At 37.7% G+C, this 16,876-nt stretch overlaps 1 protein-coding gene across 3 annotated transcripts in view; it reads right to left on the bottom strand.

The window, feature by feature from the left end:
* Positions 1 to 16,876, bottom strand: part of PKIA (protein kinase (cAMP-dependent, catalytic) inhibitor alpha) — a 97,667-nt gene that overhangs the window by 49,039 nt on the left and 31,752 nt on the right. The window lies entirely within an intron of this gene.

The raw sequence follows: 16,876 nt of genomic DNA on the forward strand, positions 1-16,876 counted from the left end.
CAAGAACACTGGAGTGGGTAGCCTATCCCTTCTGCAGGAGATCTTCCCAACCCAGGAATCAAACCAGGGTCTCCTGCATTTTAGGCAGATTCTTTACCAACTGAGATATCAGGGAAGCCCTGATAATTAACTATGTTGTTCAGTAGGTCAGGTGTATTAAATGCATTTTCAACTTAACAATTGGTCTATCAGGACATAACCCCATCCTAACTCAAGGAAAATCTCTTTGTGTGCTTGTGTGTGTATGTGTGTGTGTGTGTGTGTGTGTGTGTGTGTGTGTGTGAGTGTGTGTGTGTGTGGAGAGAGAGAAAGAGAAAGAGCAGACAACCAGATATACATATACTTGGGCAAACTGATCACAAAGAGTTGGACACAACTTAAATTGATTTTAAAGAGGATGCCAATAAGCCTCATGGATATGGTAATTTAGAGGCTAAGACCTAACCCACAAACCCTTCAAAATGAAGGTGTTCAGGCTATTGAGAAACCAAGCTGCTCTCTTAGCTACCCAGGCACTGCACTGAACAGAGAAGGAATGTAAAAGGAAAATCTAGTTCAGGGCCAGACTTGGGTCTCCTGCATTGCAGGCACATGCTTTACCATCTGAGCTGCCAGGAAAACCATTAATTAATAACTTGTAAAATATCAGAAAAAAATGGAGTGGAACATTTTGTATTGAATAGGAACTACTAAGTCATGTATCAGTACTAAGAACGATTCTTATTGAATGAAATTTTTTCATTATTTTTTGGAAAGAAAAATATTCTTGTGTTAGTGTTTCACAGGTTCTATTCACTCACATTTTTACTCATTTATTCAACAAACATTTCCTAAATACCTTCCATATGCCAGTGTCTGTTGTAACCCTTGGAAGACTCAGAGGTGAACAAAGCAGTTTGCAGGTTGTAAATTTTAAAAGGCACACATGAGTTCATAAGCAGTTTATGAACTATAATCATTTATCTTAACTAGACTGCATTAATATACACCTGGTGACCTTGAGGTCCTGGGACATAAAGTGGGTTGCCATTTCCTACTCCAGGGAATCTTCCCAATTCAGGAATCGAACCTGCATCTCTTGTGGGCATTGGCAGTTGGATTCTTTACCACTAGCACCACCTGAGAAGTCCATTATAAGATTAGGGAAGCCCAACCATTTTCAAATAGTGTGATTTGAAAAATTCTCTAATTTGTTGGGGTTCAGGAATATTATTTTATTACTGGGGCTGGATGGGAAATTTAGAGTGAGAAAAGAGATTATGATGACTGGTTTGCATCTATTCTCTCTTTCTGAGGACAAAGTGATGAGTAGGGGTGTCTACTCTGCTGTTGGCCCAGTGCTTAAATATCAGAACTAGTTTTATCTAGTAAATATGTGTTGAACAACTATTAAATATTAGGCACTGAATTGAAACCAGGAATATAAAGTGAATAACTGACAATAAGAGCAGGTATTACTAACAAGAACCAGGCACTGTGCTAATGCTTAACATGCACTAGCTCACATTCCATTAATTTTCACATTAGCCATATGGGGTAGATACATTTATTACACCATCTTCTGCATGAGGACTCTGATCTCTTATGACTTCTCCAAGTTTACACAGCTAATTAGGGGCATAGGCAGTATTTGGACTCTGGTCTGGTTGTTGTTATTGTTGTTCAGTCGTGTGCGACTTTTTTGCAAATCAGTGCCAATTCTCTTAACCATTACGCTCTATTGACTAAGTTGTAGACAAGTTCAGAATTATACATAAAAGGGGACAACCAACCCTAAGACCATTTGGCAAAAACTGGCTGATTGAGGTTTATGTAAGATGCACTCAGAGTGGAGCAGACTGAGGGAGAGGCCCGAAAACACATTCTCTGTATTAAGGGGCAATGGAAGAAGAGTAAGAATTAGCCTACAGCATCATGATGTTGAGGATCAAGAAAAGGTGTTTCTCTCCTTTGTGAATAGTTCTCAGATTATTTCAACTTCAAAATATCAGGAAGAAATCATAGAGAAATGAACAGTTTGTGGAGGCACCTTATTTAAGTTTGAATCCTGGCAGATGTAGAGTTCATAATACCTACCCTGACAGGAATTATGAGGTGTAGTTAAGTAACCTTTCATTTTTCTTTAGCCTTCAAGCAAAACATTTTCTGATAGTTATAATTTAGAAAAGCCTCAAGAGAAAATATTTAAAGTCCACTATCTCAGAGGAAAGCAATTTTGCAAAAAGATCTATCAGTGAAAGCAAGACCAAGCACACACCAACGGTTTAGTGAGATTACTGCTTTATCATTGCTCATGTTGTTTCTCCATGCATATCTCTGGAAGAAAGCTCTTAATGTTCATCAGTTTTCAAAGAGATAAAGACCCACACTGACGTGTCAGAAAGAGCTTTGCCCTGGAATTAGATCAGTTTAGGTTTTGCTACTTACTAGGATTAGTTATCATTCTCAATCTTTCTGAACCAGTTTCCCATCTGCAAACAGGATAACACTATCAATTACAGAGGGATGTAGTTAAATTAAATGACATATATAAAGGGAATATATACCTACAGACTGAGAACATGCTTCATAAATGTTAAGTGATCTACAAGTATTTTACTTCCCTGAAATGGAAGAAACCTGCTCTCATGTTTTAACCAATGGTCTAACAATGCAATATTTAGTTGAAAATTAAATTTGTTCTTTCACTGTTTATCTGCATTTTAATATATTCTAACATATTCTCCTTAGTAAGTTGTATCAATATTAGTAATATTTGTCATTTAAGCTGTTACTGTTCATTTGTTTAAAGGTATTTCAATGGAGATACAGGAGATGAGAGTTCAGTTCCTGGGTCAGGAAGATTCCGTGGAGGAGGAAATGGCAATTCACTCTAGTAGTCTTTCCTGGAGAATGCCATGGACAGAGGAGCCTGGTGGGCTACAGTCCATGGGTTCACAAAGAGCTGGACATGACTAAGCGCACATGTACAGTGTGATATGTCATTACTCAGAGGGATGCCAAGGTTTTGTCAAAGATTTCAATGAGATATAAATAGATCTTAATCAGAACTAACTTTCAAAGAAGAGGAGAGCAATGATTTAATATGTGTAAAGGAAAAAACTTTTCTACAAATTCTATTTTTATTTGCTCTGGTGGGGGAAAAAAGATAGCTTATAATTAGTCTAATTTACATTAGCTTAAAAGAAAGTGCCATATAATTTTAGAATGCAAAATAAATCAGTTTTCTTTAATCAGTAATTCAGATTTACAAATAATTATTTCTGAAAAGTGCCAAAAGAAAGCACTGTTTTGCTGTCAGATTTCCAGCCACTGTTGTATTGTGAAGGTTAATAACTCAAAAATACAAATAGAATCATGTGGCAATCAGGAAATGATTTGTGTACCAGCTATTTTAACAAAAGGCTTGAAAATATAATAAATAAATACTGAAAGTCAAAAGAATGCCACATGTGTATGAAAGCAGAGCATACAGAATTATAAACTATCTTTTGAGATTAATTACAATATTCTTTCAGAAAGATTTGTGTGAGTTACTGTTATTTAAATGGAGAACACAGAATTAGCTGATCTAGGTTGTCATGTTGATACTATGATATGAACAAAAATCTTTATGTGATAATATATGTGGTAGAAATGAGTAGAATTCTATAGGAAGAACTAATTAAATTAACTAAATGCCACCTCACGTCTGTTAGAATGGCCAGTATCAAAAACACAAGTGATAACAAGTGTTGGTGAGCATGTTGAGAAAAGAGAAAGACATGCATTGTTGGTGAAAATGTAAATTGGTGCAGCCACTATAGAAAATAGTGCGGAGGTTCTTCAAAAAAAATTAAAATACAACTAACATATGATCCAGCACGTTTCCTTCTAGCTACATATCCGGAGGAAATGAAATAACTATCCCCAAAAGATCTGTACCTCCGTGTTCAATGTAGGACTTATGACAGTCAAGATATGGAAACAATCTTACTGTTTTTTGATGGATGAATGGATAAATAAAATGGGGTGTAAAACAACCTACTATTATTCAGCCATTAGAAAGAAGGAAATATGGCTATTTGTAGCCACGTGGGTGGACTCAGGGCATTATGCTAAATGAAATAAATCAGACAAAGATAAATACTTTATTATCTCATTTATATGTAAAATCTAAAAAACTGAACTTATGATAGAAAGAATGGATTGATGGTTGCTAGAGCAGGAAGCTGGAGATAGGGAAAATGAGTAAAGATGATCACTAGATAACAACTTCCACTTATAAGATAAATGAGCAATGGGGATGTAATGTGCAGCTTGGTCACAATAACCATATTAACAACACCAATTGTATGTTTGAAAGCTGCTAAGGATCTTAAAAGTTCTTGTTACAAAAACAGAACTTATAATTACGTTAACTGGGGTTAACTCAATTTATTGTGGTAATCATTTCACAATATATACATATACCAAATTATCACATTCTATTTCTTGGACAAATACAATATTATAAATCAATTAAATCCCAAGAAAACTGGGGAAAAAGATTTCATTTATACTTTGGCATCAGTTCAGTTCAGTTCAGTCGCTCAGTCATGTCCGACTCTTTGCGACCCCATGAATCGCAGCACGCCAGGCCTCCCTGTCCATCACCATCTCCCGGAGTTCACTCAGACTCACGTCCATCGAGTCCGTGATGCCATCCAGCCATCTCATCCTCTGTCGTCCCCTTCTCCTCCTGCCCCCAATCCCTCCCAGCATCAGAGTCTTTTCCAATGAGTCAACTCTTCGCATGAGGTGGCCAAAGTATTGGAATTTCAGCTTTAGCAACAGTCCTTCCAAAGAACACCCAGGACGGATCTCCTTCAGAATGGACTGGTTGGATCTCCATGCAGTCCAAGGGACTCTCAAGAGTCTTCTCCAACACCACAGTTCAAAAGCATAAATTCTTCGGCGCTCAGCCTTCTTCACAGTCCAAATCTCACATCCATACATGACCACAGGAAAAACCATAGCCTTGACTAGACGGACCTTAGTTGTCAAAGTAATGTCTCTGCTTTTGAATATGCTCTCTAGGCTGGTCATAACTTTCCTTGCAAGGAGTAAGCGTCTTTTTATTTCATGGCTGCAGTCACCATCTGCAGTGATTTTGGAGCCCCCAAAAATAAAGTCTGACACTGTTTCCACTGTTTCCCCATCTATTTCTCATGAAGTGATGGGACCAGATGCCATGATCTTCGTTTTCTGAATGTTGAGCTTTAAGCCAACTTTTTCACTCTCCTCTTTCACTTTCATCAAGAGGCTTTTTAGCTCCTCTTCACTTTCTGCCATTCTTTGGCATAGATATATCAAATTGGGTTTCTTCACAACATTATTAATAATTATAGATAAAAGAAAATACTGCAAGTTTGTTGTTGCTGTTGTTTGCTTTGCAAGTCCATAGATACTCACCTCCCACACTAAGAAAGAGGGAGTTAAGTTTGGACTTGAAAATGCTGCCCCATGGGCCCTGATGCTGTGATATAAACATTTAGTCCAGACCTGAAAGAGACCTAAGTCATTTCAACACATTTATGAAACAGTCATGTTCAAACATGAACAAATGAATAGACACTGGTTATTAATTTTTTCACACTACAAAAAACATGCCTTCAGTTTTCACCAGAACCTCAGTTTTCAAGTTATCAGGTCACAGTTCTTAAACAAGCAGTACAAGGCTTCCACCAAGTGCTTTCTCCCTACAATGAATAACTTTCCAGTCTCCCCACTAATGCTCATCCCTTCTCTCCTTAATGTCTTGGCCAAAATTTAACTATCAGGCCAGAAAACTCTTTCTCAGTTTCATTGCCTGTACATGATCATGCTATCTTAATCACCTGGACACATTTACACTATCTATAGGGCTCAAACCTAGATCTCCCACATTGCAGGCAGATTCTTTACCATCTGAGTCACCAAGAAAGCCCAAGAAAATTGGAGTGAGTAGCCTGTCCCTTGGAGAAGGCAATGGCACCCCACTCCAGTACTCTTGCCTGGAAAATCCCTTGGATGGAGGAGCCTGGTGGGCTACAGTCCATGGGGTTGCTAAGAGTTGGACACGACTGAGTGACTTCACTTTCACTTTTCACTCTCATGCATTGGAGAAGGAAATGGTAACCCACTCCAGTGTTCTTGCCTTGAGAATCCCAGGGACGGGGGAGCCTGGTGGGCTGCCATCTACGGGGTCACAGAGAGCTGGACACGACTGAAGCAACTTAGCAGCAGCAGCCGTAGCAGCCTGTCCCTTCTCTAGGGGATCTTCCTGACCCAGGAATCTAACCAGGGTCTCCTGCATTTGCAGGTGGGTTCTTTACCAACTGAGCTACCAGGGAAGCCCTTTAGATTAAATAATGCTTGTAAAGTACTTAATGCTCAGCTCAGCTCAATTCAGTTCAGTTCATTCACTCAGTCCTATTCAACTCTTTGTGAACCCATGAATTGCAGCACACCAGGCCTCCCTGTCCATCACCAACTCCCAGAGTTCACTCAAACTCATGTCCATCGAGTCGGTGATGCTATCCAGCCATCTCATTCTCTGTTGTCCCCTTCTCCTCCTGCCCCTAATCCCTCCCCGCATCAGAGTCTTTTCCAATGAAGCAACTATTCGCATGAGGTGGCCAAAGTATTGGAATTTCAGCTTTAGCATCAGTCCTTCCAAGGAACACCCAGGACTCATTTCCTTTAGAATGGACTGGTTGGATCTCCTAGCAGTCCATGGGACTCTCAAGAGTCTTCTCCAATACCACAGTTCAAAAGCATCAATTCTTCGGTGCTCAGCTTTCTTCACAGTCCAACTCTCACATCCATACATAAGTGAAGTCACTCAGTCGTGTCCGACTCTTCACGACCCCATGGACTGTAGCCTATAAGGCTCCTCCCTCCATGGGATTCTCCAGGCAAGAGTACTGGAGTGGGATGCCATTTCCTTCTCCAGGGGATCTTCCCGACCCAGGAATCAAACCCGAGTCTCCGGCATTCCAGGCAGACACTTTAACCTCTGAGCCACCAGGGAAGCTCATGACATGAGCTTCATGGTCACATCCATACATGACCACTGGAAAAACCATAGCCTTGAGTAGACGGACCTTTGCTGACAAAGTCATGGCTCTGATTTTGAATATGCTGTCTAGGTTGGTCATAACTTTCCATCCAAGGAGTAAGCGTCTTTTACTTTCATGGCTGCAGTCACCATCTGCGGTGATTTTGGAGCCCAAAAAATAAAGTCTGACACTGTTTCCACTGTTTCCCCATCTATTTCTCATGAAGTGATGGGACCGGATGCCATGATCTTCGTTTTCTGAATGTTGAGCTGTAAGCCTACTTTTTCACTCTCCTCTTTCACTTTCATTAAGAGGTTTTTTAGTTCCTCTTCACTTTCTGCCATAAGGGTGGTGTCATGTGCGTATCTGAGATGATTGATATTTCTCCCAGCAATCTTGATTCCAGCTTGTGTTTCTTCCAGTCCAGCGTTTCTCATGATGTACTCTGTATATAAGTTAAATAAGCAGGGTGACAGTATACAGCCTTGACATACTCCTTTTCCTATTTGGAACCAGTCTGTTGTTCCATGTCCAGTTCTAACTGTTGCTTCCTGACCTGCATACAGATTTCTCAAGAGGCAGGTCAGGTGGTCTGGTATTCCCATCTCTTTCAGAATTTTCCACAGTTTATTGTGATCCACACAGTCAAAGGCTTTGGCATAGTCGATAAAGCAGAAATAGATGTTTTTCTGGAACTCTCTTCCTTTTTCCATGCTCAGCTCAGCACAATATATTCAGTAACTGCTGACTAGCATTATTGTTATATCATTTACATTAAAACTAATCTGTGCTGGTTTAGGAACTGCTTTACAATTAATTCTACATTATTTTTACACACCTGTGTTCTTTGTCCCCAACTGGGGTAAAGGAAATAAATTAACATTTACTGATTATCTACAGTGAGAGTATAGAATGCAGTGTAGGGTATAAAATTTATCATGTTCAAGAGTGAAAATGACCTGGATTTGAATTCCAGCCCTCTCACTTGCTTAGACTTCTCTACTTCTGAGTTCCCTTAATGATAATTAGAGATAATAGCTATTTCAGGCACTATGGTAAGGATTAAAAATAATTATAATGCTTGAATCCAGAAGGAAAATTAATTACCTCATTTAATGTAAACTAATAGATAGTTCAAGTTCTGAGAATCTGATAACAGCTCTGCATCCTTTCTCTAAAAATAATTTGATAGGTAGATAACTACTCATATTCATATAATTCCAGGGCTTTGCTAATATGAAAATCAATCAAAGTCTTTAGTTGGCACAAACAACTCAGAAATTGTTATAGGGGCAAGGATGATCATTCCTCTTGAAACATAGGCTATCATCCTGTAGAAGAACAAACAACATTTTAATGTGGTCAGATGTGAGTCTAAGCTATGTGATTCCATAATGGTGTCTCTACTAGGTCTTGATTTGACTGGGATTGAAATTTCTGGCTTTACTGTCCCCATCACAGACTTGAGAAGCTGGCAGACAATCAAGTGCAATCTATGGTTAAAGGTCACTAGTCTAAAAAATGGGTATGTTAACAGTATTCTGACAAGAGTATTATGAAGACTAAGAGAAAGCAAAATGAACTCTCCTAGCACCTGATAGCCAAGTAATACATCTTTGAGCTCTTTATTTTTCCTTCTTATGCATTTCCTTCCCTGCCTTTAGGTCTTACTGTGTTCCTGTCTCACAATGCTTAAGTCATTGTAAAGCTTTTACTCAGATAATCTCGTGTAACCTCCAGCAGAATCAACAAAGAATGCCTAAGAAATTATTGAGGTAAACAGTGCCATCATTACATCTTTTAGATAACCTGATTTGTCTAGGAATGTAACTACGTGATTCTTTTTTACCACTAGTTGCTCACCATCCATAGGCACACATTGGATAGATATCAAATACATTAAATTCCTGGAAAATTATCTGTGGGGTCATTTTGTGTTCTATTTGTATACTACAGTTTTCCTAAAATTAAACTATTATCATTTCTACCCCTCTTTTGTTTAAAACCCTCAAAACATAACTTCTAATTAATAGTTATACTAGTTGGCACTATATTAATTCTTCTTTGTTTTTTCTCTTATTATAAGTATCATCTGACTCAAGTCAATGAACTGGGTTCTCTACATGTGAGGAAGTTTGAAGAGGAAAATAGGATGAGTAGGGTAAGAAGATACTCACTTAAAGAAATAGTAGAAGCCTTAGCAGTAACAAAACTAGTGAAATTAGAGCTAATTAGTAGTCAGGAAAATTTTGTCAGTTTGTTGCCATTAATTGGTCAACGAGAGTAATTAGGCTCACAAAAAATAGAAAGAGTGGAAAATTTATCATCCCTGCCAACCTCTCCTGCTTGTTATCAGAACAATTTTCTCCTAGTTTATGAAACAATAATAGTTTAGTATTAGAATTTAACCTAGAGCCTGTTATATAGAGCGAAGTAAGTCAGAAAGGCAAAATCAAATATCATATATTAATGCATATATGTGGAATCTAGATAAATGGTACGATGAACCATTTACAGGCCAGGAATAGAGACACAGATGTAGATGATGGTCTTGTGGACACAGAAGGGGAAGGAGAGGGTGAGAACTGAAAAAGTAGCATTGACATATATACACTACCATGTGTAAAACAGCCAGTGGGAAGCTGTTACATAACATAGGGAGCCCAGTCTGGTGCTGGTGCTATGTGACAACCTAAAGGGGTAGAAAGGGGGTGGGTGGGAGGGAGGCTCAAGAGGGAGGTGATATATGCCTGATTAGTGTTGCTGTACAGCAGAAACCAACACAACATTGTAAAGCAATTATCCTGCATTAAAAGTAAATTTAATTTAAAAATGCCATCAACATAAGATATGGAGATATGTGAGTTCTACTACATTTTCTTTATAAATTCAGTATTATAAATTCACCTAGATCACACATCATAAATTCCAGAGTAGAACGATTTAGTTGAAAGATAAAATTCATGCAGAGTACACTAACTGTTTAAACTTCAGAAATATTTAAAAGGATTGCTATATCTTGTCACACTTTTCTTTGTAAAATATGTCAGAGCCAGACTTCTCTTTGGTTAAGAGCTACTGTTCTATAGAGAACACGCCTATTCATATTCACAATCATCAGGCAAATCAAGAAACTGACTTCTTTGGATCAGTGCTGTTTTCCTCACTTCTAACAAAGAAAAGAACATCTGATAAGAAAAACAAAATCCCCCTTTTCTACTGAAGTATAGACGATTTACAAAAGATTCAAAAGTACAACTTAGTGATTTGATATTTTTATAGATTATACTATGTTTCAGTTCAGTTCAGTCACTCAGTCGTGTACAACTCTTTGCGACCCCATGAATCGCAGCACGCCAGGCCTCCCTGTCCATCACCAACTCCCAGAGTTCATTCAAACTCACGTCCATCGAGTCCGTGATGCCATCCAGCCACCTCATCCTCTGTCGTCCCCTTCTCCCCCTGCCCCCAGTCCCTCCCAGCATCAGGGTCTTTTCCAATGAGTCAGCTCTACACATGAGGTGGCCAAAGTATTGGAGTTTCAGCTTTAACATCAGTTCTTCCAAAGAACACCCAGGACTGATATCCTTTAGAATGGACTGGTTGGGTCTCCTTGCAGTTCAAGGGACTCTCAAGAGTCTTTTCCAAAACCACAGTTCGAAAGCATCAATTCTTGGGCACTCAGCTTTCTTCACAGTCCAACTCTCACATCCATACATGACTACTGGAAAAACCATAGCCTCGACGAGACGGACCTTTGTTGGCAAAGTAATGTCTCTGCTTTTCAACATGCTGTCTAGGGTGGTCATAACTTTCCTTCCAAGGAGTAAGCGTCTTTTAATTTCATGGCTGCAATCACCATCTGCAGTGATTTTGGAGCCCCCCAAAATAAAGTCTGACACTGTTTCCACTGTTTCCCCATCTCTTTCCCATGAAGTGATAGGACAAGATGCCATGATCTTAGTCTTCTGAAAGTTAAGCCTTAAGCCTACTTTTTCACTCTCCTCTTTCACTTTCATCAAGAGGCTTTTTAGTTCCTCTTCACTTTCTGCCATACTATGTTTAATTATTATAAAATACTGGCTATAGTTCCTTGCACTGAGCAATAAAATCCCTCTTTCTTTAAAAAGTGGAAAATAATGAAATGTTAGAAAATTAGTTGGCTTTCCCTCATTAATGATCAATAACTATGGGATTCACCCACATAAGTTAAACGGAGGCTTCTTTTCCCCCATGTTTCTGAATACAAAATGCATCCATATTCAAGAATCATTTTCAAAGTAAATTTTTTTGGGGGTAACAATAACCATAATGGGTAATATGATCAGTTTGTTTCAATTTACATAACTACTGAATATAAAGTAATAAAATGTAAGGTTTTTCTACCTTTTAACTTTGTATACAAGACAAAGAAAATTAACTGTGCTTTCTATGATACTGTAGTTTTTGCTCAATTACTACTGCCAAAATTGTTGAAAGATAGTATTACCTGTTTGTATTCTTTCAGAGCAACCCTCTTTCACAGCAGTGCCATAAAAAAATCAATAGCCTTAAGAGACCTTTCAAGGAAATCATTGTTATTGATTCATACTTCAAACATGACCCAATTTAGCAATAAAATGATGTTGAAGCTAATTGTTTCTCCTCAATGAATTAATAACTTTGAAAGGTTTAAATGGCTTTTCCTAGATGACAGAGGTGGCTTCCATATATACACAATGGACGCATACACACAAATAACATCCCGATATCTGCTTTAGCATCTGTAATTCCACACTGAATTTTCTATGCCATTAACCAACATGAATGCCACATTGTTCAATTCCTTTGCCCTGCTGGCTGGTTTCAGGGCTCAGGAAACAGGGCAATTTTAAATGTTTTCTTCAGTAGACCTGTAGCCTATTTATGAACTAAGAAGAAATAGTTTTATTTCTCTTTTCTGGTATCTTGAGCCTTTCCTATGATTGCATCTCTCCAACTATATAGCTTGCAGAATTAGTATTATGATTGGAGAAGCAGAGAAGTTCTGATGCCTAAAAATGTCTTCCCATCTACTAACTGATGGTTGGCAGTCAACTCTCATCCCTTTATCTCTGAATCTCATCCCTTTACCCTCAATCTTTCTTTCCCATTGAAATTAAAATACTGGTGGTGCTTTAAGGCCTTAGTCACTTTTACCTCAACCTGAATGATTCAAAAGCAAATTTTGATGCTGTGGAGGAGGAATGAGGACCTGAGGGCATAAGAGTTCCACAGAGGGTATTAGGAAACAAAGAGGACAGAGTAACAAATAGACTCACAGGGAAAACTCGGAAAGTGGAGCATGATGAAGCAAGCAAACATCACAGTTTTGCCTAAGGTCTATTCTAATCAGGTGGAAAAGAAAGTTCTGAAGGTGACTGTTATTCCTGTGTATAAGTTTGCTTGAAAAGCGTAAAAATGAGTAATTTGTACCCCTGCCTATTATAGATGTATGATATAAAATTAAAACAGTGCAAGGAATGCACAGATTAGCACATGGCCTCCGCCACTCTCCATTTAGTAGCCTGCTCACTTTGAGCATCTGAAAATGGACTGTAGAAATCTGGTTCATCTCATTTTAAACTTCTCGTTCCCCAAATGTGAAACAATGTTTATTTAAAACAAGTCTCTTTAAAAAGACTGCTAAAAGACCATACAGTATTCATTGAAAAGAACCTAACATTTACTACTGTAATATATTCTGTATAATTTATTGACTATTTCTCCTGAATATACATTTAATATTTAACAATCTAATATTAAGTATAACTATAATATTATTCTGATGTCAACCATGTCAAAGCTGTGAAATCCTTTGCTACAAATATGTCTCTGGTTTATACTATGGCTTCAGTGTTAGTTTCCACATTTGTCAGCAAGTTACTTGTCATTCTAGTAAACTTCTAATGAATCCTGGATAAAATACAAATGGCAGAGAATTCTCCATTTCTGTTCATAATTTTAAAAACATCAACTAAAAGTGCAAAACTTTTATCATTTTCTGTAGCTTTTCCTCTTCCTAAACCTACTTGCTTCTTTCATCAATATTAAGTTTCTGGATTTAACTATCTGCAACTCTCCTTTAATGTGTTCTCTGTTAAAGGCTTTTTCTCCCCTTTGGAATTGTTAGTAGGAGAAGTGGTATTTTTGTGGGAAGAAAACAGCATCTTCTCTAATACTCGTCTGTCAGGGCTATAGGGCTACATCCTTCATTGCATAATCAAAAACCTGGCCTGGCATCAACTAGTGGGATTAAAAAGCCACCTTTTCACTTCCTTACAATTAAAATATTTACATTAACTTTTCTCTGTTTTAACAATAGCATACAGCACCCAGTGTGGGTTGTGGCTCATGATTCTGCTTCTCTGACTCATGATCTTAGACTTTTTCTTTCAACTTCCTGATGAATGAGCCCTTTACCAATTGCTAGGGGCCAGGTCTGTTTGCTGCTACTGGTTCCCAGTGGTTCAATGACATGAGGCATCTCTTGAAAGTATTTCTTTGCTATGCCTACAAAGTATTTTTCTCCCCTGCTCTCCCTCCACTCTAGGGTTCTATTGCTTATTTATAGTTAGGATCTGTAAATAGTTCTTTGGGTTTGTTTCCTTGATGGGCTGGCTGTTTTCCAAGATTTTGTTGTTGATCTTATCTGACATTTTAAGGATGACCTTTTGGTGCTGTTACAAAACTTCTCAAGAAAAGGAAAACAGATCTGCTCATCTAACCCTCTTCTGAAAGCTGTGCAAAAAAGCCAGTTGTTTTAAAAACAGAATGGCTGGTGAAACAAAGGGCTGCCCATATGATATATGCACCTGCCTGTTTTTAGCTTCCAGAAACTAAAAAGCAGCTCAGCAACATGTAATCAGGCACAAAGAGAAAAACAACAAAAGCAAGCCAGTATTGAAAATCTTCTGATACTTGAATGTATTGGTGAACAAGCCTGCTACTTCTAATACTTACACAAAGACAGTACTCCAATAACTGATTCAGTAAAACAACCAATTTCGCCATGAGTAAAATGAATGATGCTACTTAGAGTTGATGGCCATGAGCTTTAGGAGTTTTAATGTGGAAATAATCTGGAGGTCTCCTTTTATACACGAGGAATATGAGGTCTATGGTAGTTAAGTGAATTGTCCAAGCCAGAGATGAAACTAGGGTCAGAAAAGAGGTTTTCTGCCAAAATGTTGAGCTTATTCTTTGACTGAGCTTCTTAGGTGTTTACATATTACATCAAGAGAACCTGTATGTGTTGTATTTGTTTCCATTTACTAGCAGAAGCAAGTCAGTGCTTTTTCAGGTACTGTAGTATAAAATCAGCTGATTCAGTCAAACTAGTCAAAAATTAGTCAGTCTTGGAATCCCAAAGAGATAATGCTTTGTAGGATTTTTCTTTCATTCATTCTTTTTTTTTTTTCACTAGAAATGGGAACTAGATAGATAGACGATGTATGTGTGTGTGTATGCATGTATACATACATACACATATATATATTTATATGTTGTTCAAATTTAAAAGAATATAGCTTTGCTTTTTATAGTTGAACTATGTATGATGACATAGGATAAAATACACCATTAATCAAATATATTTGAAGTATATATTTTGTAAGTATCTTTGTTTCTTTATATCTCTACAGCTTTAAAGAAAATGGGACAGCATAGAAATATTTTGCATTTTTAAGCTAACACTGATAAATACCATTGTTCTAACTGCTCTATGGAAAGTGGTTGATGTTTAGCTATGAAATAATGTTGTACCAATCTCAGGAAACAATTCTTAGGTTAAAAAACTCATTCTCTCCATGATATCTTTTCATGAAGATTTAATTCAAAAAATTTGCCTTTATGAGATCTCGATCACTTTTCTCCATTGTTTCCATCCACGGTCCTGTTAAGCGTGCCTGATTCTGTTGCTAAGCAACGTCGCAGTCTTGTCGGGGCATGATGATGAACTAATTATTTTAAATATGCCTTTTGGATATGGTCTCTTTAAGAATATCCTCATATGTTTGTCTCAGAAGCTGTGTAAGAGGGTTTTTCATTTCAGCTGACAGTTCTATAGGAATATGTGATAGAATGATGGTTTCCAGAAGAGTTGGAAGAATACCAAGAATGCACTGGAAAAGCACTAAGTCTTACTTCCTCACAGTAAGCTTTTTTTCTGGAAAAGGGTAAAAATCAGTCAGATGACAAGTCAAGAAATTTACCAAAGCATTTCAAAGAAATATGAGGATCATCAGTATTTCTTTTATTGATTAGATTAAATTATTTTTTCCTTTTCATCCCAAATTCTTATGAAAGATAGACAAGCCATATTATGTTGAAAAATAAGTTCCATATAAGCCAGACATGGGTATTTGAATTTATCAGACTTCCAGATAAGACTAAATGGTTGATTAAATTGTTTCCATCTGGCTTGCTCTTGTCCCAGACATCCCTTCCCAGTTCAGGAATATCCTCCTTTAAACAGTTTATTTAACCAGATGGGACCAATATCAGAAGTCTTAACATTTCCTGTCTGATACATAGGGATATATAATATAAGAGGACTGTCAGCGTAACCCTAGCACATAGTGAGAGTTAATAAACAGCATTCCCTGGGTGTATCTGAAAAAAAAAGGATGTTCCTTTAAACAATCATTTTGGTGATAAAGCAAAGAAACAAAGATATTTCAGAGAACGTCCTAAGTATAAGAGAAGAGCCCTTCTGATGTTATCTCAGTATCCATCCAACTGTGATGTGCAGAGCTGATGGTGCTACAAAAGACAGAGTCTCCTTGTGTTGACACCACCTTCAAAAGTTTTAGAAGGTTCTCCCGGTACTCCTCCAAGGCTTTTGTTTCAGCAGAGTTGAGTTCAATCTCTCTCCAATTGCAATAGTTTTCAATAAATGTCCCTTTTGCCTGGTTACTTCTGTCCTTTGATAAGATTCATCCAGGTTTTGTACAAGGAGAAAGAAACAATGTTTGCCCAGTAACCTACTCACTACTGCCTAGCACTTGGGTCAACTTTTGTAACTGCTGATTAAAATAAGTTCCTCAAATCAATGTCTAGAGGGAAATGTTTCTAATGGCTCTAAACTCTTTCACCAGTAATAAAAGAAACTTCAGAGTTCACCAACTTCTAACTGTAACTAGAATTATGTTTCCAAAAATATATTTCTTTACACTTCTGTACAGAATGTGCCTTTGCCTCAAAGAGACTGTGAGAGTAGGCTCAAGTATTGACTCTTGCTAATAGTTTTATACTCATTCTTTTGGTATTTCAATGATTTCAAGGGTTCAGAATCATGAATAAAATTGGGAGCAATTCCTAATGATGTTAACCATCTATAAATTACTCAACAAGAGCTCTCCTTACTATACTCTCCATGAAGCCTTCTAGAGGATCAACTCAGGCACTGGCCTCATGGGCAGTCTAGATTGAGAGAGGATTTCAAATAATTGCTTATTTTTGTATTTAGTTGCTAAGTTGTGTCTGATTCTTTTGTGACCCCATGGACTATAACCTACCAGACTCCTCTGTCCATGGGATTTCCCTGGCAAGAATACTGAAGTGGGTTGTCATTTCCTTCTCCAGGAGATCTTCCTGACTCAGGGTCAAACCACATCTCCTGAATTGACAGGCAGATTCTTTACCACTGAGCCACCAGGGAGGCCACAAATAATTGGATTTAGCCAAAATATCGAATTTCAAAAATGAATGGAAATCTGGAAGTTTCTAAATCACTTACAGCAAATTACAAATTTCTTCAAGAAAGACTGCATAACAAAGTTCCCTGGTGGTTCAGA

The sequence above is a fragment of the Capra hircus genome, chromosome 14 (genome assembly GCF_001704415.2).
Source record: "Capra hircus breed San Clemente chromosome 14, ASM170441v1, whole genome shotgun sequence".
Lineage (NCBI taxonomy): Eukaryota > Metazoa > Chordata > Mammalia > Artiodactyla > Bovidae > Capra > Capra hircus.